General features: G+C 51.2%; 1 protein-coding gene across 5 annotated transcripts in view; it reads right to left on the bottom strand.

Moving 5' to 3' along the window:
- Nucleotides 1-22,508, bottom strand: part of ETS1 (ETS proto-oncogene 1, transcription factor) — a 121,742-nt gene that overhangs the window by 38,044 nt on the left and 61,190 nt on the right. The window contains exon 1 of one of the 5 annotated variants that reach the window (XM_044997174.1): nt 10,302-10,427. The exons of the other annotated variants lie outside the window; for them this stretch is intronic. The gene's annotated coding sequence lies outside the window, so the exon portion shown is untranslated. Of the gene's footprint in view, nt 1-10,301; nt 10,428-22,508 lie in introns of those variants that run through there. 5 annotated transcript variants of the gene reach the window in all.

The raw sequence follows: 22,508 nt of genomic DNA, 5'->3' as shown, positions 1-22,508 counted from the left end.
AGCGTCCACAGATTCGGCGCCTATGGCTACTGCCGCTCATTGGAGGTGGATTAATTAAGTCGACGGGAGAGCTCTCTCCCATCAGGTTAGAGCAGCTACACTAGAGACCTTACAGTAGTGCAGCTGCAGCTGTGCCTGTCCTGTAGCCATAGGCCTTATTAGCCTTTCAAAACGTGTGTGTGAATTTAGGCCCCAGGTCAGCAATGCACTTCGCTTTCAGCATGTGCTGAAGTCCCCCTGACTTCCATGGGAGCTAAGCATGCGCTAAGTGCTGTGTCGAACCAGGGTCTCAAGGCTAGTGAAAGGCCTAGACCAGGGGTTCTCAAAACTGGGGCGGGGGGACCCCCACGAGGTTACTAGATGGGGGGTCGTGAGCTGTCAGCCTCCAACTCCAAACCCTGCTTTGCCTCCAGCATTTATAATGGTGTTAAATATATAAAAGTGTTTTTAATGTATAAGGGGGAGGTCACACTCAGAGGCTTAGGGTGACCAGATGTCCCAATCTTATAGGGACAGTCCCGATTTTTGGGTCTTTTTCTCATATAGGCTCCTATTACCCCCCACCACCACCCCCTGTCCTGATTTTTCACACTTGCAGTCTGGTCACCCTAGGCCTGCTGTGTGAAAGGAGTCAGCAGGACAAAAGTCTGAGAACCCCTGGTCTAGACGGCTCTGCAGACCTGAAGTCCCCAATTCATCCACAGAGCAGATGCAGCCCAGCATCAGCCAAGCAAGCTTCCTGCTCCATTCCTGACCTGCAGGGACCCTTTCGAGGGCAGATAGGGGAACTCAGCCCTCGTGGTTAATTCAGTCTTTGGTCCCTCTGCAGAGACTGCCCAATGAGAGCCAGTTGTGGTGGTGGGTGTTTTTAGAATACAGACACTAAGAACTCGTCTGAATGCTGGAAACTCATTTCACACAGGCCAGTCATCGGGCGGTAACAACCTCCAGTCCTCAAAGAGTTGGGCTGGATTTCAACTGGTGACCTACACACTGAAAGGTTCTGAATACTCCAGACTGCCAACCACCCATCTTTGACTGAGACTTTAATACTAGCAATAAAAGTATGTCCACAGAAATATATCCAGGGGCCGCATTATCATAAAATTGTGCCCGCTATATTTGCATGCTCAAATCCCCATCTCTGCATGTACAAATCAATCAACTTCACAAGTGCCTTGCTACAGTATTTGCACATGCAGGAGGATTTGCACATGGAGATGGGCACAGGCTTTTTTTTTTTTTTTTTTTTTTTTACAGGAACTATTTAAAGGGCTGATACTTCAATGGGATCCTCTAGTGCAGACGCTCTGTGCTTACAGGGAAGCCCTTTGAACTCCACAGAGGTCCATATTAGCAGATCCTATTGCAGGTTGAGGGCTGAAGAGCCACCTTTGAGCCCACAGCCCTGCATAGAGATTGGATCTGCCCACGACCCACATATTCAGCTGTGCTGTTCAGAGCAGGGACACAAAATCCACATCCCTTTCCTGGATTCAGACACACAGCTTGGTCTAAGCGCAGTCCCATTACACACCAAACCAAACTGTTTCACTGTCTCCACTCTTGCACCTTCTGCCTTTTGTCACCACGTGCACGATGGGCAGCTGGCTCTAATAGAAGAGTCAGAGATGCTAAATCAAATCTCTTGCTTTTTTACGCCCTTCCCTATGAATCACTCCAACCAGTCACCCTGCCACACATCTATTGGGAATGACAGAATTCCATGCTTAGGTAGCTTTTAAACTGCTACAGATTACACACACACACACTCCATTCAAAATTCATGGCCTGATTCTCCGCTCACTCATGCCACGGTGTAAATCAAGGAGTTACTTTGATAGGAGAATCAGGACCTTAGAAAACAACAGAGTCAAATGCTGCATTCAGTTATTTACTGGGTTTATTAGAGAAGGTTTGAAGGAATGAGCAGGAACCCTAGATCTCTCTACTATCCATCTTCTGCTTGGAGATAATACTGAGTGAAAACGGATCAATGCACCTTTCCCTGCTTTATCATGTTACTTTTTAAGGCTTTGCTTTCTGTACTCTGCGGTTACAGGGACCACACAGGCATACATTGTCCCCCTGCCTTTAGCAGGCTGGTTACACTGCAGCTCATTGCGCTCTCTCTCTGTATGAGAGGATGATTCAGGATTAACCTAAGAAAACTTCTCTAGCCTCGTTTCCCACTGAGTCAACCACGTAAACATGTGCAAGGCAGAACTCTTTAGGCGACGTACCGGGAGGAGGCGGGGACGTTTAAATGTGCAAAATTGTGAAACTGTTTGTAAATATTGCCACCATTTTATTACCGGCAAATTAGCATCTTCAACGTTGTTTATATGTGGGGTCCCCAGCACCCTAATTCCCTATGAACATTTTGCACAAAGGAAGCTTGGTAAATTTGGGACCCAGCTCATTGCCATTTGAGGAAAAAGTGGGCCCATTTTCAAGCTAAAGCAAGAAAAACAGAAATTTGCAATGTTTCTTGGCGATTTTTTTTTTAATTTTGGTATGAAACTAGATCATTGAAACAAGTACAAAACCTTAAATTTCCAAATTTGTTGTTTCAAATATGTGGCGCTGGTTTCTTTGTTGGAGACTATACTTTAGACTCACCGTATGTTCTGACATGTTCTATTGCATTTTTTCCTATTGGATCTGTAGCTATGAGCGAAACAAATTCTCTTTAGAACTTCAGACATTAGGGCCCGGATCCTCCAGAAAACACACACAGGCCTCACAGTGGTAATTGCACTGAGTGCAGTGGGAATGGTGCCGGGTGAAGTTACACACATGCATAAGCTTTGGCAGGACTGAGACATCCATTTGCAGGCTAGTTCCAAACAGCTGATTTGGAGGCTTTTTTGGAGAAGAAACCCCTCTCTCTCTCAGCTCTGCCTCCCTGGGTTGTGAGATACTTAAATTAGACCCATCAATTAATTTTTTTGTCCCTTTAAACCAGTCTGTATTTCCCCAAAGTGCAGAGCGGGCTTGATTTTCCTCTCACAGGCACGGATGTAACCCCACTGAACTCAGAGCAGTTACTCCTGATGTACACCAGGGTATGTAAGAGAAAAATCAAGCCCTAGTGTTCTGTCTCCGATCGATCTCAGTGCAGTGTCACGGGTGCTGTGGGTTTGGAGCAGGTGCCCAAAGGTCAGAGGGAAGAAGAACATTTATAGCAAAGACGGATGAGGCTAAAGTCTGCTGGTTCAATTTTCATTGCCACTTTAAACTTGGTTTCCAAGACCCAACCTGAGCCAAATATTATGTGCTCCTCTATGTACTTCCCCTGTCCTCAACACATACCTACACACAGCCAAACAAGGGCTTGGAAAGGATTTCTCTATGGACAGGGGGTGTTACACCAGGTCAAACTCATTTGTTTCTCCTAAGCTTCTCTTGGAATTTTCAGCATCATTTAAAAGCACCAGAAACCAGACTAGAGTAGTGATCTGCGTGCTGGTCAGGAGATTAGGCGTTCTGATCCCAGCACTGACTCACTACATGGCTTCATACCAGTTACTAAGATCTTGTCTGAGCTGGGATAAGTGTGTTGTTCTGCACGGGAGCTACCAATAATGGGCCACCCCTCATTCCTTAAGACACAGCTCCGCTGCGATGCCTATAAGAAACTAGCTCATTTATAACAGCCAGCTTGACAAGGAAGTCAGGAATCTGGGCACACAGGAACAATGTGTTTGATATGTCTGTACAGCACCTAGCACAGTGGGATCCTGATCCTGTATGGGGCCCTCTGGGCATTACCAGGTAACCCACACACCTCTTGGGTGTGGTGTTCTGTCCCATCTAGTGGCACTGAGACCACACAGAGAGATAAAATGCGTCTGCTCTACAGCCTTAGCTAACAGCCAGTTGGCTTTTAGCTCATGCGGTAGCGGCTCATGCACTAAGCTCCAGAAGTCCCAGGTTCAATCCCGCCTGCTGACAACCAGGGTCTGTCAGCGTTACAACTGCACTAAAAATATTTAACCAAAGCGGCAGCTGTCAGGCAGACAGGGCCGAGGGGATTTTACCACCATGCCCACTCTACAACTTCTACTGGAGCTACCAGTGCTGGAACTGTCCTGCTGGCAAAATACACTTCATCCTGCTCCTGCTGAAATCAATGACAAAACTCTCCTTGACGTCTAAGGTATCGGATCAGCATCACGACAGACAAGGTTACATGGCCTGATTTCAAACGGCCAATGAGAGTTGTTGCTCTGAAAATCAGGCTGTTTTCTTCTGTGACTTAGCTGCTCCATGTGTGAAAAGGGGATCGGTAATGTTTAAGCACCTCACATGGGTGGTTATGAGGACTGATTCATGAAGCCAAGGTTTTCCCGAGTAACAAGGGCCCAGCTTCAGGCTATTTAAATGGGCCTGATTTTCAGAAAGGGCTAAGCCCGCGCCCTCCGCCAATCCAGTCTCTTTCAGGCATCTCAGGATGGGCTCCCTCAATCACCAGCTACTGGAAAAACTTGCCCTGACTGGAGATCCTGGGACAAACAGCTCCAGCAACAGTTACATGGGCCCCATCAAAATCCAGAGGCAGCTTTTATTACCACCAATTATGTGTATGGCGGTAGCACCTAAGAGACCCCACCAGGGACCGTTGGGTGCTGTACCTTGTTTATTAGGTGTATTACAGTAGCACTAGGAACCCAGTCATGCACCAGGACCCCATTGTGCGTAATACACAAAACAAAAAGACAGAGGGTCTGATTTTTCAGATGCCTGACACCCACTGAAACCAATGGGCATTAGGCATCTAAATACCTTTTACAAAAGCAGGGCTGGAGAGATTAAGACAGCAAACAAGCAAAGAGGCAGGGTGTCCCAGAGTTCACCCCCCAGCTACGAGCACATGATGTCCCAAACCAGCTTTGCATTCATAAACTATTTAAAAATAAAAAAAAAAGGATGTGAATAAAGTTTGAAAACTTACAAACTTTAAGGAATTTGACCTCAAAATGCAAGTGCCTTTAGCTGATGCCAAGGCGCTAGCATCTGGTTGCTTAAGCAAAATTAATAACATTTAGGCTGTGTAGGGAGAGCAGAGTCATTTTTTATCCCAAGCTTCCACACCACGGAGTCAGTGCCCCTGGAAAACTCCCATTAGCAGCTCATTTTCTTTCCCACCGAAAGCACCAGTGTGTCCTTGTCCAGCCCCTGCTACTTTACACAGTAGCCCGCACATAAATGGGTGTCCGGTGGGTCAGAGTGGAGCTAGCTGACCTGGCCACCCCTGCGCCTGCCCTTCCTCTGATGGATGGATGCAGAGGTCAGGAACCAGCGCACTGTTAGCTCAGGTAAAAGCAAAATGCCCACTCCGAGGCCCCCTCACGCTCCCAGGCCAATCAAGCAAGATGCCTGGGATTCTGCTGCATGGTTATCAGGCAGAAGGCTGAGAGCTCCCTCGGTTAGGGCAATACCCTCTGCTCCACAGGGATCGGCAGTACAAGCTCATGACACCAGGATGCCCCGTTGTACAAGCTGTTCGGCTTGACTCAGCGGAGTGGAGGCCCTGTTCCTCCAGCTTTGACAGCAAAGCCGGACCCTGCCCCGAGGGGCTCAGGGTGCGTTGGGGCGACATGAGGAAGGCAGGAGGGCCGAGAAGCCCAGCGCAGAGAGGACACAGAGGGGGTCGCGGCTGCTGACACGATGCAGAAGGTGTGAGCCATGAGGCGGGAACTGGAGAACTTGGGAGCAGGCGCTGGCTGAGAGGACTGTGGGGGAGCCATGGAAAGGAACAGGGAAATGGATGGCATTGAGACTGGCATCCAACTCACCCTGCGAGGAGAGAAAGGGCCGGCCGGGGAGGGCAAAGAGGAACAGCCACGAGGCAGAAGGGACAGGATGGATTCCCACCAGAGGATTAGCACCTCACTCCTCGAAGGACAGAGACACACAGCTCTGGGGGCAGAGGGGGTGCACAACCCCGAACTAGCTGCAATGCTGGTCTGTGCTCCGCAGACAGCACCTCCGACACCCTGCGTGCAGTCTGCTCCAGAACAGACTGTAGGGCGGTAATGAGGAATCTACTCATCCTAGGCACCTTGGATCACCCCAGCTTGCTGGGGGCTCTCGTAAAGGCCCTTCTCCCCTCTTTCCAATGAGCCCTAAGCCACACTCCCTGCTGGGTTTGCCAAACTCCCCTCCCACTTATGGGCAGACTCACTCTCCATCGACCTGCTTTCACCTGCCAGCCAGCTGGGAGTCATGCAGGCTTTGCCCCCGGAGCTTTCCACACCCCTGTTGCTCAGCTGTCCATCCCCTTGCTGGTTCCCCTCATGCGGGGAGAGGAGCAGAAGGTAGATCACAGGCAGGGAGCGGGGGTGGATCTTGCTAAGGAGAGGTGGGGGCCGCCAAAACTCACTGAAAGCAGGGACCGGTTCAGGTGGCCTAAACCCAAGACTCAGCCAAGGTTCTCCAAAGTGTCTGCTGAGGCCACTTGGGTGTGGGGTTCACGTAGGCCCAAACCCATCCACAGCGATACATGAAGGACAGGCAAAGCTGCGTTCCTTTGTGACCTGGAAGAGCTGAGTTTCCAAGGGCTCTGGATGGAGCAAGCCCTGCCTGGACCATGTATCTGGCCTGACACCCAGAAAGGACTTTCACAGCAGCTGTAGAGACGCAGGCGGGCACATGCGCACAGCAGCGCCTGCGAGAAGGGGCCTCCACACCGAAATCCAGTGATTTACCCACCTTGCACATGCTTCCAATGAGCCCTTGACCATGGCAGGGGAGCAGGAAAAACAAACGAAGGCAGCTGGTAATTCGGCAGCGAGAGCCGGGACCTGCCAGATGGCTGATCTGGTAAACGCTTCCCCAAATTGAGCCTGGCACCTCACAGCTGGAGCTATTTTTAATGCATGTTTGTTTATTTTTATTCCCCTCCCTCCCTCCTTAAAGTGTCCAGAAGCCAAGATGCACACAGAGGAACAGGGCGGAAGGAATCTGGACAAGGCTGCTCTAAGAGGACAAAGCCCACTAGCTGGCCAGGTGCAGAGTTTACAAGCTCACCCCCGAGACAGACACGGGGGGATCCTAGACCTCTCCCCCATCGGATGAGCTGCACCAGGGAAAATCCTAATCTGGATGTTTGTTCCCATTCCTACAAGTTTGAGAGTGGAAAATCATGGGCAGAGATGGTCCCTAAAACTGCAGGAGATGTATGCTTTGAGCACCTCCCAGCACTGGGAGTGAAAAGGTCTTCTCCGCATCTCCTGCCACCAGAAACAGTCCTGCTGTCTGTTGTTGCAGCTCTCTAAAGGGGAATAATTCGTGGACTCAGTTCATCTCTGGGCTGCTTGGAAGTTGCTTGAAATTACCCCTTGCCTTATACACCAAAATACTGCAACACACCAGCTCAGTGGGATCTGGGGGAGCGGGGGCGATCCAGAGAGGGAGACGGAAGGACCCCAGACCTTCAAACCTGAACGATGGAGCTCGGAGGCTGCACACTTCTGTCAGGGCTAAAATGGAAGGACCCTCTCCATGCCCTCCCCCACAGGAGTCCATGTTAGCGTGCTTCTCCCCACAGTCTGAGCCTTGCACCCGCGGCACCCCAGCTTGTCCCAGAACAGCCTGCTCTTTCCTACGTGCCCTGCTCTGGGTGCGGGAGGAGGGCAGGAACGCCTGGGCAAATAACCCCAGCTGAGCCCCTGTTTATTTAGGCAGGATCAGGCAAAATTTGTCTGCACTTCTTAACTGTTTTCACAAGTGCAGCCTCTCCCTCCCACGCAGGAAGCAGGCGCTGAGCCAGCTTGTTCCAATTGTCCCTTCACGGACCCTGCCTAGAGAGCTCCAAAATGGGGGGCTGGAGGAAGGAGGATGAAGCTTGGGAGAAGGACAGCAGAAAGGAAAAGGAGCAGAGGATGTGGATGGAGAGAGGAAGGAATGGGGATGGCTGGAGACGGGGGGAGAGTGGGTAGAGGCATGAGGCTGGGAGACACAGTGGAGAAGACCAAGCAGGCCAGGAGAAAGGGAGTGAAGGCGTGCTGGAGAGCAGAGGTTTGGATCCCATCTTGGTAGCGATTATTCAGAAACTGTCCTTCTTCCAGGAAAGGAAGAAAGGGGACAGACATTAGCTCTTTCCATTCAAATTAAATAATTTTGGGGGGAGGTAGGGATGAGAAAAGTCGGGGGGGGAGGGATTAAGGCTTTTTCCCAAACAGGGAAAAATAAATATTCTGTGTCGGAGATGAAAGCCGGGCTTCAAACGGGAGCAAGAGCGGAAACTGACACCCCACATTGCTTAGCACTGCAGAAAGAACAACAAAGCCAGCTTTCTTCCGGAGCGCGGCAGCTTTCTTATGGAGATGGGCGGCGGGAGAGGTTCTTCCAAATAAATACATTAAAGGTTTGAAAAATGGCTCCCCCCAACTCAGAGCAAAGGATCTGTGCTACGTTTAGACCCTTTGCGGCCCCATCAGCGCTGTTAGCCTCCTAGGGAAAGATGGGATCAAAGAGAAGTCTAAGGGTTGGAGCCAGGCTGGGACTGGGAGTCAGGATTCCTTGATTCGATTCCCATCTCTGCCCAGGCTTGCTGCCACTGGCCTTGGGGGAGCCATGTTCCGTCTCTATGCCTCAGTTTCCCCATGTGTAAGACCGAAAGGACGCTGAGCTGGGGCATGGTTATAAAGTGCTTTGAGATCCTCAGATTCTAGAGAAGGAGCATACGCTACCTCGGTAGTGCACTCCTGTGATATCACCAGGGCTTCAGCTGTTGCTGAGGCATCCTGCACGCAAAGCAAAGCCATCTGTCACAGATTTCCAAAATATTAACACCTCCCTGCACTCCTCAGGCAAGCCTCTGCTGTATGACAGAAACGCTCGGGCCAATTCCCCCTGCTAGCTCGGTGCGCAGGGCCAAACTCTGCCCTGCAGGCTGGAGCCCCTGCAGCATGGAGGAACTCAAGGCTGAAGGTCTCTCTTTGTCCAACCTCCACCATGTCCCATCCTCTCAACCCATTATTGGAATTTTTAATGTCTCAAGTCCAGGCCTGGTCTATATTACAACAGCTTGTATAGTGCAGGGCGTCCCCCTGGGCTTGTGACTCTGAATGGAACCATACTGATGGCAATAAAAGGGAACATGATTGAAATAAATGTAACAGGGACACTGGGGAGGGGTGGAAGCTCATCTGGCTAATTTGGCTTCTGCTTCCCTGCCCCTCCATTACAGGTCTGCAATCAAAGTGGACAAGAGAAGGTTCCCAATCACCTGTTCTCCATACGCTGTCACTGACTGCTAGCAACCAGCTCTCCTGATGTCGTCAGACTCTCAGCGGACAGGCCCCGCTCTTTTAAAGTTTCCATGCTAAAGCAAGACCTCTCAAGATATCTTGTCCCCTTTAGGATGGAGGTTTTGGACTGAGCGTCCTGGACAGTGAGGTCCCCTGTTTATCCACACAGATGCAGTAGTCCAGGACTTCAATCCCTGGAAGTATGACTCGGCCCTGCCTTTGGCGAGGTACCATAGCTTGATCTCCACTGGGAGATCAGGGACACAATACCAAACATGGTCCTATGGAGCATCCTCCAGGGGCTAAGAGGCACTTCCAGACCTGACAGAATCAGTGATGTCAGAATAGATGTGGGGGTTACAGAAGAGGATTTTGACATAGCCCTGGGGGCTATTCCATGTCTCTGCCACAGGCTTGCTGGGTGGCCTTGGGCAAGTCACATCCCCTTTCTGTGCCTCAGTTTCCCCATCTGTAAAATGGAGGTGACACCTACCTTCAGAGAGGTGTAGCGAGGGCTAGGAAATGCTTGTCAAGTGCTATGAATGACAGATTAAAAAAGCCCTGCAGTGGGACAACGAGAGAGAAAAGCATGAGCCAAAAAAATTCAGAGCAGAATTAGAACTTTCTTCATGTTTGCCACACTCTGGAGCTGGGGTTTTGGGGGGCAGGTCCTTTTCTGTGCAGAGACATTTATTTAGTGCCTTTCATCTCAAACGCTGGGCAGGACGCAGTACACACAGGAATAACTTCACCCGCCACCACTGCAATGCAGCCCCTCTGGGGTTGGAGTATGATGGCAGTTTGACAGTGCCCAGCAAAACTATGCAAACACCTCGGGGAAGTTTAGGGCCCTGTCAACTTGCAAACTTGCCCTGGTTTAATTAATTAATTAATTAATTAATTAATCGTTAACTGTGAAGCCCCTCTGTGGGCACTCAAACTGATTTAGATTAAACAGCACTCCCCTAAATGAGCCATTTCTAAACTGCTTTACGCCCACAAAAGGGCTTACCCTGGCTGAGCTGTACTGGTTTAACTAACCTGTGCAAGTCCCAGGTCGGCACTGTCTAACTGTCCAGATTAGGATGCCGGAGCCTACAGTGGAGGGAAAGGAGCCAACAAAACATCCCTACTCAGGAGCCAGCCCTTCAGACGCGATCATCTTTCAATGGCCAGAGCCTTATGTCACTTTTGCTGCCTGCTAACATTCTAGGAGGAAGGGGAATTATGATGCAAGCAGTGTAGGGAGGTGGGAAATCCCCTTTGAAAGTGGGATTAGCTCTTTCACTTTCAGGTTTGTTTTTCTTAAATCCCTTTTTAGCAGGGACAGGAGGGCACTGACAGATTTACAAATCCAGTGTTCTTGGGAACATGCCTCCCCTGTGATAATCAGCTCTAATCCCTACTAACCACTTTGCTAAATAGCTCTAATTTGCAAGCACACACTTGCTGCCTCTTGAAAGATAAACTAAAGGGAGCGCAGGGTGGGGTCAGCAAAGCCTGTAATAGGCACCAGGCTCAGAACGAAAGGAGGTCAAGTGAACCCAGCGAGCGGCGCAGAAGCGAACAAAGCTTGGATGCAGGCAGCGCTCATCCATGTGTGAGCAGCTATGTGCTTAGCAATGAGACATTGCGCCGTGCACAAAGGGCTAAGACCCAGATCGGACTGAACCACCCTGGTTCCCAGGAGCAGAGGTGAACTGTTCAATGGTAATGGGAAAAAACCTCCAAAACTACAGCGCTCCCGATTGTTTAAGCAACCAGAAGTTCATCTGCCTCTTGGAACCAGTCCTAAGTGTTCAAATTGCTCAAGCCTGGGCTCTCTGGGCTGGAAGTCTCTGGAGGTTTAGCTCGGTCTTCTAGACAAGCTGGAAATGCAGTGAGACCTGCCTCACTGGCCTGGTGGCACCTGCACGTGATGAAGCTAAAGTAGGCCAGCCTGAGCTCTTCCAAGGCAAACCCATGTCTGGGCTCCAGCATTCCACGAAAGAGCCAGTGTGCATTTAGGCTCCTGGCTGGACGGGCTCTGCTGCCCGAAGTGTGAACTGTATCCAGGTTACAAGCACCAGTCCGTTGTGCTAACCTCTAATCTGAGCCCAGTGCAATGTTACGCGGTGCTACGAACGCCCATTCAACTGCACGGACCCGAGGAGTGAGAAAGCCGAGGAACTGCTGCGAGTTCACAGCTCGGTTCTGACCCTGGTCACCAAAATTCTTCTGTAGGTGAAGCTGGAGTATCTATAAATGCTGGCAGAATGAGTCTGTTAGCCTCCTCCACTTCTGTCACTGACAGGCTGACATTTCCGGGGTGTCATTTATCCCTTAGGGTCAAATCCAGGGGAAAGACCTATTTTATTCTATATGGGGTTTTATACTGCACTCATCGGAGTCCTTCCAGGAGAGCATTACACAGCATGACTACACATCTGTCCAGTGGTGTTTGTTCTCTCATCCTCTCTCCAGAGGGAGAAGCGTGAGGAGTGGAGTTTTGGCAGGTTAAGACTCCAAAGCGCACACCCTCCAGAGACTTGGCTTTGAGTCTCCTGAAGGTCAACCACGTGAAATGGGTTTGCTACTTTCAACCAAATCCCCCGCGGTTTCCTGTCTCCATCACCAAAGTGTGGCTGCCCCATCTCTGCTCAAGAGAGGCTCGGCGCGCTGAGCTGTAGTGCACAAGGCACTGTGAAGGCCCAGGACAGGGAGAGCAGAGGCATTTGCAAGTCAGGAAGGGGATGAATTGGCAGCACCTTGTCAGGCGTGCTCTAGAAAGGAGGCATAGAAAGGGAAGGCTGCCCACAGTGTGAGATCACTGCGCAGGGCTACCAGACCCCGACACTGCACTAAAATCAAATTATAAATGAAATTCACCATTGCAGGGCTCTGTGTTCATATACAGGGCCATAAGAAATCCATCAGATGCCTTCCCTATCTGTGATCCCTCTAGTAAGACTCTGAAGCTCCCGGTCTGATTGGCTAATTGCTCTCTCCCGTGCCCTAATACTCTTAGGGCAACCCCTCCCACACCCACCCCCGCTCTCCTCCACCAGCCAATCACACACACACCCCTCTCCGGGGCCAACCTCTCCAGTATCATGGCCGCACTCTCCCTCCTTGGAAAGTCAATGGACAGCGACACCATGAGCCTCAAACCAGGCCATCAAAAAAAGGAGGACACTTCAGTCTAAAGCCACATCTACACTACAAAATTACGTCGACCTTGCTGACGTCAGCGTCCTCACCAGGAGCACGATTGTACTGTCAGTGTAGGGCATTGTGGGAGCAGCAAATCGCAGCCAGCAGGAGCCGTGATCAGCCAAACCTTCGGATGTGGCAGCTTATATCAACCTGCCCATGTAGTGTGGACCAGGTCTAAGGCTGTGGCTACACTTAGCACTTCAAAGCTTTGAAGCGCTAAGTGTAGTCAAAGCACCAGCGCTGGGAGAGAGCTCTCCCAGCACTGTCCGTACTCCACCTCCCTATGGGGAATAACGGACAGCGCTGGGAGCCGCGCTCCCAGCGCTGGGGCTTTGACCACACTGGCGCTTTGCAGCGCCGCAATTTGCAGCGCTGGAGAGGGTGTGTTTTCACACCCTGCTGCAGCGCTGCAAATTTGTAAGTGTAGCCAAGCCCTAAGGGTGAGACTCCGCCATGACACTCAGGGTGGTTCCAGAGCAACTTCCATCCCAGCTCCTGGGAGTTATCTGCCTTAATCCTATTTGCATCCAAGGGACATCAAACACACCAAAACCCAACACCAGCCCTCTCCTCTCCCCCAGCCATCCCAGCCTGGAATTCCCCAATCCCAGTTTGACTGACAGCCAAAGTCTTGGAGACACTGCTCTCTCTGTGTCCCTAGTGCTTGCCCCCAAGCTGAGTCAGTGACATGTAATGCCAGACACATGGCCACATGGCGGAAGACAGACTTAACTACTCTGAAGCTAGGGTGACGTTCCATGCCAAACATCTCTCTCCTCAGCATACACTCCCCCGGCCACTGGTGCACAGAAAGGCCATCTATCTACATGCTAGCAGATGAGTGCAAGCCCCTGCACACCTGATATCTGGGCTGCTGGTGACTCCTGCTGAGGCTAGACCTACTACTGAAATGACTGCCTGGTTTGGAAGTTGGCAGTGCTTGGTGAGCTCAGCTCAGTTTAGCACTGAACCTCTAACTGTGCAGACGTGCTAAGAGCGCTGAGCTGGCTGCAGGCTGTCACTGGACTGTCCTTCTGCTAGAGATGGGAGAAAAGCAGAAAGCATGAAGCCATGGTCCAGCATGACTCCTCAGACACAACAGGCCAGGGCCACCTCCCAGGAGTTTGTGTGCTTGGAAAGCCAAGAAGGTAGAGGGAAGGTGGACCCAGAGCTCACTCCCTAGCTCTGCCGCTGAAGATACCTGAAGCTCTCTCCACTCCCACCTTTGCTTCAGCAAGATGAGCAGCTAGGATGATGATCAAATGGGGGCGGTTGCTCAGAGGGAATGCACAGGTTGTAAGAAGTGCCCCGTGCATCACTGCAGGCCCTTTATGGTTTCATCATTCTTGAGAGAAGGCCCCTTTCTCTAAAACACGGCTACTGCAGCATCGCTTTCCATACAGCGTATACAACTTCCCTCCCCTGCGGCTTCACTGCTTCCACGCTGGGAAGATTAAAGCTAGCTTGGGTACATCTATACAAGCTGCAGTCTCTACACATACCCTTTAGCATATGCCACTTTCCAGCGGGGCTTGATGAGAGAGGACAGTAAGTGTGGAGGAAAAAACAATGGCTCTGTGTTGTACTGTCTCGGCTGTCTCGAACACTAGGGTCGCCTCTCATCACCCTGCTCTTTGGCCAGCCCAGTTCTTTTCTGCTCAGAGACTTTTCCATCAAATCTGAGGCTAAAATCTATTTCCTTACTGGGAGCTTTTCCCCATCCAGCACAGGATGTGCACTCCCAAATTTATGATAGCAGTCCCCCCGCACACAGTTCTCATGCGTAGTGGCCCTACTTGGTTTGCCATAGGTTGTTTTTTTTAAAGGAAATAAAATGCCCATGTCCTTGCTTTTAAATCAAACAAATAATTGTGCAGAGCGAGGCTGATAAATCTCGGGAGGGTTTGTTCAGACCAAATAATATTAGACCAAGAATAATCACCAAAACAACGTATGGCTCCTCCGAAAAAGTAACCAATTCTTGTAGCTGCTGGCCAGAGATCATGTGGCTATTAATGGTCTCAGCCCCTTTTCTCCCCTGCCCTACAATCAGAATTGTCTCTTTGCACCGTTGTGTCTATTGATAATGGAGTTTTGCACTTGGAACAGTCCCCTCCTCGTCCGCTCTTTCTGGCCCTCACACCTCCCCACATCTGATGCATGGAACAGCCTCTGCATCAGATGTGGAAAGCAGGGGAATTCACAGAATTCACAATCGACTTTAACCACCTTCCCCAGTTTGCCTGAATGTTTCTTCCCCTCCTTGGAATTACGTTGTATTAAAAGATGAGAGAGTGAGTCAAAGACTGGATCAGAAATGCCAAGGACAAGGACAACCAAGCATCTCCCCTCTTCTTTAGTGTGCTGCTCCATCAGCAGAGCAAGCCCTATTCCTTCAGTCTCCCCTGGCACCTGGCATCATGGCCTCCATCCTTCCAGCAGTCACAGCACCAGCCATGCCACCATGTGGTCAGCCACAGAGGGCGCTGCTGAGCCCTGCAAGGCACTACCCTCCTGCAATGCTCAGCCTGGTCTATAGCTCTTCTGCCTCCAGGCTGTGAGGGAGGAGTGGAGTGACCAGTAGCCCTCAGATTACTTGAGGCCGCAGGCAGAAGGCTATATAAGTGCCACTCGCAAAGGCACTGGAAACCTGGACTACAGGGCCTCTACCGCCTGAGCTAAAGGCGCTCGCTCCCAGTAGTAGAGCAAATCCTGCCTCCCCACGCCCGTGGGCCGAGAGCAACATCCCACATTCATGCACACAGCACCAGGGCAGTCAATCCTAGCACCGGCCCTGGGCAAATTCCAGGGAACAGGTAGGTTTGCAGCACGAGACCCCCTTGCAGTCTGTGAGCCAGGCATACGCTGCACAACAGCACACACACACACACACACACACACACACACACACACACACCATGTCACTCCACCCATGCGCTCCATGCCAGCCGGGGGAGGACATCTCAGTTGCCCGCGCCGTGAGCCCTCAGCCTCTTGCTGAGACGGCAAACCAGGGGGCCAGTTGTGGTGGTTCCTATGCTGCATAAACCTGTCTGCTGGGAAATGGATGGAGCTCGTCAGCTGAACTGGCCGGCAGCCATCCCACATTTTATTATCCTCTATAATTATTGCTGGAGTGAAGTTAGTGCTGGCAACAGTCCTCTGTTTATCCCTTTCTTAGGGCTTCTGCAGGGATTCTCAACCTGGGGGCCATAACCCCAAGGGTTGGGAGGTGTGGCTGGATGACAGGGAGTCACCAGGATCCTGCTCTCTCCATATTGGTGAAGAGGAGTCCGGGAGGGTGGCGGGTTCCTGGTTGGGTCCTGGCTAGCTGGGAGGAGAATCTGGAAAGAGAGGATGGGGTCTAAAGATGGTCCAGTGGTTCGGATGCTAGCCTGGGATTTAGGAGAGCAGCGGTCAAGTCCCTGCTCGGCAACAGACGTGTGTGACTGTGGGTGAGGCACTTCGCCTTTCTGTGCCCCGTTCCCCATCTGTACAATGGGGATAGGATGCTTCCCTGCCTCCCAGGCTGGTTGTGAAGGTACGTTAACAATCGCGAGGTGCTCAGATGCTTCAGTACCGGAGGCAAGAAAAGACCCTCCAACCGCGAGCCAGTGGCCCGGAGCAGGTACTGTAGTGTCTGAGCACTTTTACCAGTGTATGGATTCAGCCTCCGCCGCCCTTGCGAGGGGATGTATTATTCCCCTCCTGCCCTGTTCCTTTTACACAGGTGGGAAGACTACGGCACAGAGAGGCAATGAGGGGGGGTTCCAAGCACAAAAATGGCAGGGAGGTGACGCTCACCCCACACTCCTCCCGGCCCCGGAAAGCACATGTCATTCAGCTGCCACAACACAGGTTTCCTGAGCCCACACCACCACCATCCTTCCAGTCTTGTCCTTTAGGGCCACAAGATGCAGCCACCAGGGCAAGGCACCAGGTCTGCTGAGTTACAGCAAGCTGACCTGCTGTGACCTCCCCACCCAATGGGAAACCAGGCTACGCCGACCCCTGGGCTAGAGGGATGCACCAGATATGCCAGGAAAGGCCTTTGCTAGCCCTGATTTCCTACCAGGGATGGGACAAAGCAAACACAGGGAAGAGGAGGACGTGGGAGTGAGCTATGGAAGGCAGCCAGAGATGTGTTCCTTCCCACAGGGCTGCCCTGAGAGCCTTGCTTGTCCTGGCCCCAGAGCTGAAGGCCTGGACGAGGGTCCATTCCATGAATGACTCCGAGCAGGGATTACGTCACTTCCCAACCTCCTCCTCGCTCTCTCAACGGACAGCTGGGAAAAGCGCGGGGGGGTGGGGGGTGGGATTAAATCAGAGTGGCCGAGGGCCCTCGGATCGGCTCTCAGGCAGGCTGAGCCTGGAAGCTAGGGGGAGAAGCGGACGTACACGCAGGATACAGCGTGCAGCATTTGCAAGCTGTTAAGGAATTACAGCCAGTCTGGCCCCAAGCCTTCCCCGGCAGAAGCAGACGGTGAAAAGCTGATTGATTGTGGCCGCTTCGGCCAAGTGGCATTTAAGGGAAGGTGGGGAGAAGGAGGCAGGAGGAGTGTCCTTTGGCTACTTAGGATCCAGGGGTCCTTGCCAAAGGGACTCGGGGAATCCGCAGCGGATTGTAACAGCCCGTGGTAAGGTTCAGCTCAGGCGATTAGCCATGGGTGATGGATATTTTCACCTCTAGCTCATCATGTTAAGTCAGGTCTATAGCAATTGAAAGTTCTCACCACCTCATGGCTTATGTGAGATTGGAGAGGGGTAGTTTGAGGGGCCACAGTCCAGTTCCTCCCAGCATGTAGCCGGTCTGCAACTGCTAGCACTGAATATCTCCAATGGCCGGTGATGGGACGCTAGATGGGGAGGGCTCTGAGTTACTACAGAGAATTCTTCTCCAAGTATCTGCCTGGTAGATCTCACCCACATGCTCGATATCTAACTGATCATCAAATTTGGGGACAGGAAGGAATTTTCCCCAGTCAGATTGTCAAAGACCCTGGGAGGGTTTCGCCTTCCTCTGCAGCGTGGGGCACGGGTCACTTGCGGGTTTAAACTAGTGTCAGTGGTGGAGTCTCTGTAACTTGAAGTCTTGAAATCATGATTTGAGGCCATCAGTGACTCAGCCAGAGGTTATGAGTCTATTGCAGGAATGGGTGGGTGAGGCTCTGTGGCCTGCAATGAGCAGGAGGTCAGACTAGAATGATGATCATGATGGTCCCTGCTAACCTTAAAGTCTATGAATGTGTCCATATTACAAAAGGTAGCACTGCCATGGTGATGACCTGGCACGGGGGCCATGGGTTCTTCAGCAGCTCCCTCCAGGTCACAAGGGCAGGTGGAGCCATGGAGCTTGCAAGCCTGTTCTGGATCTGTGGATAGATGACAGGGATGCTGCTGGTGTGCAAACGCCACTGCCTGTTATGGTGACCCATGTTCTCTCATTGTTTCCTTGTACTTCCCCGTCTGTTTATATCCATCTGCTGTCCCTTGTCTCATACTTGGTTTGTAAGAGCCTTGGGGTGGGAGCTGTTCTTTTGTTCTGGGTTTCTACAGCACTTGGCACACTGGGGGCCTGTGCCATGACTGGAGCTCTTAGGTGCTACAAATAGCACACAAGAAGAGAAAGGACTTCAAATCTCCAGGGCTGTCGACACAGCACCCTTCACCATCACTGAAGCACAGAAAGACACTGCAGCCACCTTGCCTCCCAGTCAGTCTGCACAACTCACACTTCTGGCAAAGATCTGGGTCACGGGCCGGATCCAAACCCACTGAAGTCAACGAAAAACTCTCTGGGTCAAGGCAGGCCGTGCGTTGCAGGTCTCGTGATCATGCTTTGGGGAAGCAGCGTATGTCAGGCTTTTCCTGCTACAGCAGCCGTCTCGTTTCTTTCCCTTTGGTTAAACGTGAAATGAACAAACCCCTGGCCTCACTGAAGCCAGCTGAAAGTTTGCCTCAAAAAGGGGATGTTATTGGGGTGACATTCAGGAGCAACTATGGGGAAAGAGAGTGGGGCGAGACGGGAGGGGGAACCCACTGAGAAGCTGGGAACAGGACCAAGGCAGAGAGCCGGGGAGTGGGCGAAACTGAACAGAAAGGGGGAGTGGCAGAGAGGGGGAGAGAGAAGGTGACAGAGAAAACATAAGTACAATACACAGTGCCCTCGCTGGGCCAGTCCGGCTTACTGGGGCTCAGAGACAGCCAGTCCCTGAGAGGGAGCACTAGCTTCCCTGGGGCTAGAGAAAACAGGAATCTAAAAGGTGAATCGGCGTCCGGGTGAGGAAAAGGTTTAAAAACCACAGGGCAAAAAAAGATGAAGGACCAAAAGCGAAACCCGAATTCCAACTCTGGGCAGAGCTCCAGGCCCGAACCCTGGGTCAGGCTCCCGGCTCCAGGCCCTCGAGCGCCTGGGTCTCTGAGTACACAGTCTTGCCAAGCAAGAAGCAGCCAGCAGCTCCCACAGCCTGGCTTGGCTCAGGACCCCAGAGGTTGGGAAATCGTGAGTCTCGTAAGGGCTCTGACGAAGGCAGTAGCACAAAGAGCTCCATGACCGTAAGGGGATCTTTTTGGAACAATCTTTTCCGAGACAAGTCATGAGATTGTTTCTTCCCAGGAATTTGCTTTGGCAGCTCCCATTGGCCGGGCGCTGCTGACTCAAGAGACAGCCTGGCTCTGCCCTCCAGATGAGTAAATAAATTGGTGGGGAGCGGGGAGTTCCACACCAGTGCAGGGTGAGATGAAAGAGGGGAACGAGTGCAAGCGTGGAGCTCTGACTCCTCATGCCGGGTGCACTCAGTCAGACGAGGATACAGCCCTGACTTGGCAGCACGCTAGCTGCCACTTTGTAATACACTGAATTAGTCACTGGATTAGCGAGCACATTTACACACGCTCGCACCCAGCTGTTTAAAGACACACTATCTTCCTCCCCACACACGTACACGCCCTCCGGCTTCATTTTCCCCCTGTATTTTTATATCCCGAGGCCAGATCCTGGCTTTCAATCAGCGTTTGCTCTTGGCAGCAGGCTCCAGAGGCAAGAAGAAGCCCTCAATGACAGACTGGAGACGCAGAACGGCTCACACTGCTTGGGTCAGCCCCCCTCCAACATGGAGGATCCAGGGAATGGATCAGAAACGGGAGGATAGGAAGTTGGGGAGCAATGGGACCTCCCTGCCGTCCCTCGTTTCTCACTCTCTTCTGAAGCACGTCAACTTAACCGATTTGCACCGTGGCTAGATCGGCCCGACGGACTGCAAGGTCATTCTATAGGATCCATACAGGCCCCATACTGCAGCGTCCAGCTGCTTGAAAGTGGGAAGAAGGGAGAGTCACCTAGCTCGAAGGCAAAACTCGCACAGGACCCGGGCCTTTCATGTTTAAAGAGTTAGAGCAGGCTTCAAATCTGAAGCCGCTTAGAGGGATGGAAAATAGCACCAGTGACTAACAGCCCTGCTGGGCCACAGCTACTGTGGCAGCTCCAAAACCTCACTGCTTACGTAGGAAGCTGAAGCTTTCCTGGCATGACTGCAGAACACCCGGATTATGATGCTGAGGTACCCAGGTACCAAGAACAGGATGTCTCGCTGTGACGCTAGCAGCTCATCCCTCTGCATCTAACTTCATAGATGAGACAAGCCCGCACGAGAAGGTGTATTTTACTTCTGAAGAGAGAACTGCTGGTCTAAGCACAGGTCTGGGAGCCAGGACTCCTCGGTTCTACCATCCAGAACTAATACCCTCTGTGGCCAAACCAGGAATAATTCTACTATTTGATCTCACATCGTTGTTTTGAGAACTCCGCAGTTGATGCCCATCTGGCGCTTTCGAGACAAAGCGCTGAGTGTTCCCATTAGGGTTGTTTGGAAAGTGCGTTCTTTTTCACGATCATTTTTTTTTCCTTTCAAACTTTCTCATTACTTTTTTCTAGCTTTTCCTTGGAAAAACAACAACAAAAAATTGGGGGGTCCTGAAAGCCGGTTTTGCTAACGATTTTCAGTTTGGGATAAAAAAATTCAATTTTTGAAAACCAAAACTTGATACCGAAAACCAAAAATTTGGGGGGGGTGTTCCGTTTCTAAAATGTGGACCAAAACGGCACATTTTCCCATAAACTGTATATCTGAGTCAAGCAGGCATTTTTCGCTAGCTCTGGTTATCGTACCAAACCCATCACCATGTAGGAGTTTCCAATTGCCCCTGTGCTGCACATTAGCCACTCCCACCTTCATGTCACCAATGTGTATAGAATCCAGCTCCTCCTTCTTCAAATCCACAGCCCCTGACTATGCAGTCTGCATCAGGAGCTCTGTTAATTGCAAGCAGTGTAGGGCCTATGACTCACAGTTGAGCAAGTCAGAATCCAGCCAATAGAGGGCAGTGGTGCAGACAAAAATTAACTGTTAATTATATTGACTAGCAAGCTTGATGCCAAAATTCTCACAGATGCCAAAACTGCCAGTCCCAACAGCCAAATGCAGCCTGTCCTCCCTTGTAACTACATAGGAGTCAGCTAGAGAGGTTTTTTAATGCTGTTGATCTCAGGAAGTTTCAGTTCAGCTATCAAGGAAAATACAAAGAGACGCAAAAATGGGTGGTGATGGTACATTTAAAATAATAATTTAATATGCAAATCAAGGGCTGTGTATATAACTGCTCCAGACTGAGCAGGAGAGTGGAAAGATGGTCTTGAGATTAAGCACAGTTGTTGGAGAACCAGCACCTCTGGGTTCTGTCCCCAGCTCTGTTACAGACCTGCATAGTGACCTTGGGATGAGGCTAGCTGCCTCAGTTTCCCCGTAAAAGTGCACTACTGACTCCTTGTCTCATGGACCCTAAGGTTAATAAAGCACTCGGAGACCCTGAGATAGGATGTGCTAGATAAGGGCCGGAACTGAACGTGCTGAAGTTAACACCAAAACTCCCACGGAATGCAATTTAGTGTAGGCGTAGGCTTTCAGAATGCAAAGGCTCAGCTTAGTTCAGTCACCCCACTTTTCGCTTTAACTTGTTTGTCATCACTTTACTCTCTCATGCTCGGATAGAAAAAGGGCGGGCAGCAGGCTACCGAAAGGCTAAAATTTGCAGGACAGGGTGTGCATGGCTCGCCCAGGCATCTCATGACTAGGTCTATAGGCACATTCCACGTACATTGGACAGACTCCTTGGAAATACGCACTCCGTGCAAATATTTCAAATGTGCCTTGCAGAGTTTGGGTGCCGGCGTGACATTTCCTTGCCACCCCCATCAATATCGACCACATAGTAATCTCTTCCCTTCACAGTGTATAGGGAGAGTTGCAGGCTCAAATCCCAAGAGAGAGTATATACCAGCACTCCGCCCCACAGACACACTAAGACACGCTAAGTCTTGTATGGGGCACAGATACAAACCCCCTGGCCATGAACCAATCTGAGATTAGCTGCGTGTCTAGCCAGTAAACACTGATTCACCCCTGCGACTGCATGCATATTCTTCCTTCTTATAACATTCATAGAGCACAGACTGTCCTGTGCTAAAGAGCTCTACGTCTGCTGGTATTACAGGAGCGAGTTAGTGGTTGGACCAGAGGACTGAGCGTCGGGACTCCTGGGTTCTAATCCTGGCTCTGCTGCTGACTCCGCTTCAGACAAATCACTTAGCTTCCCTGCCTCAGTTTCTCTATCTGTAAAGTGGCGCCTGTCTCGCAGGTTTTAGAGGTGTTGAGGCCTAATTTGCAAGGTGCTTAGAGATCCTCAGATGAAATGGACTATCTATGAAACTACCATTACTGCCCCAGGCCTTCTCAACCCCAGGGCAGGACAGCACCAGGAGACACTTACAAAGGGTCAGCTAGGGCCATGACTGAGACCAGGGGGGATGGGGAACACATGGGACGGGGGACAAAAATGGGGTAAATACCAAACCTCCTCCACCCTCAGCAGGGAGAAAGATGGGTGAACCCTCAAGGCCTCCTGAGAAGTGGAGTAGCGAGAAGGGAAGCCATCAGAGAAGGGGAATGGAGATCTAGCATTTTCTCCTACAGAGGCCAGAGCGGATAACCCTGCCCC

Source organism: Mauremys mutica, chromosome 22 (assembly GCF_020497125.1).
Source record: "Mauremys mutica isolate MM-2020 ecotype Southern chromosome 22, ASM2049712v1, whole genome shotgun sequence".
Classification (NCBI taxonomy): Eukaryota; Metazoa; Chordata; order Testudines; family Geoemydidae; genus Mauremys; species Mauremys mutica.
Note: the sequence above shows the minus strand (reverse complement) of the source record. Positions and strands in the feature narration are given on the sequence as shown.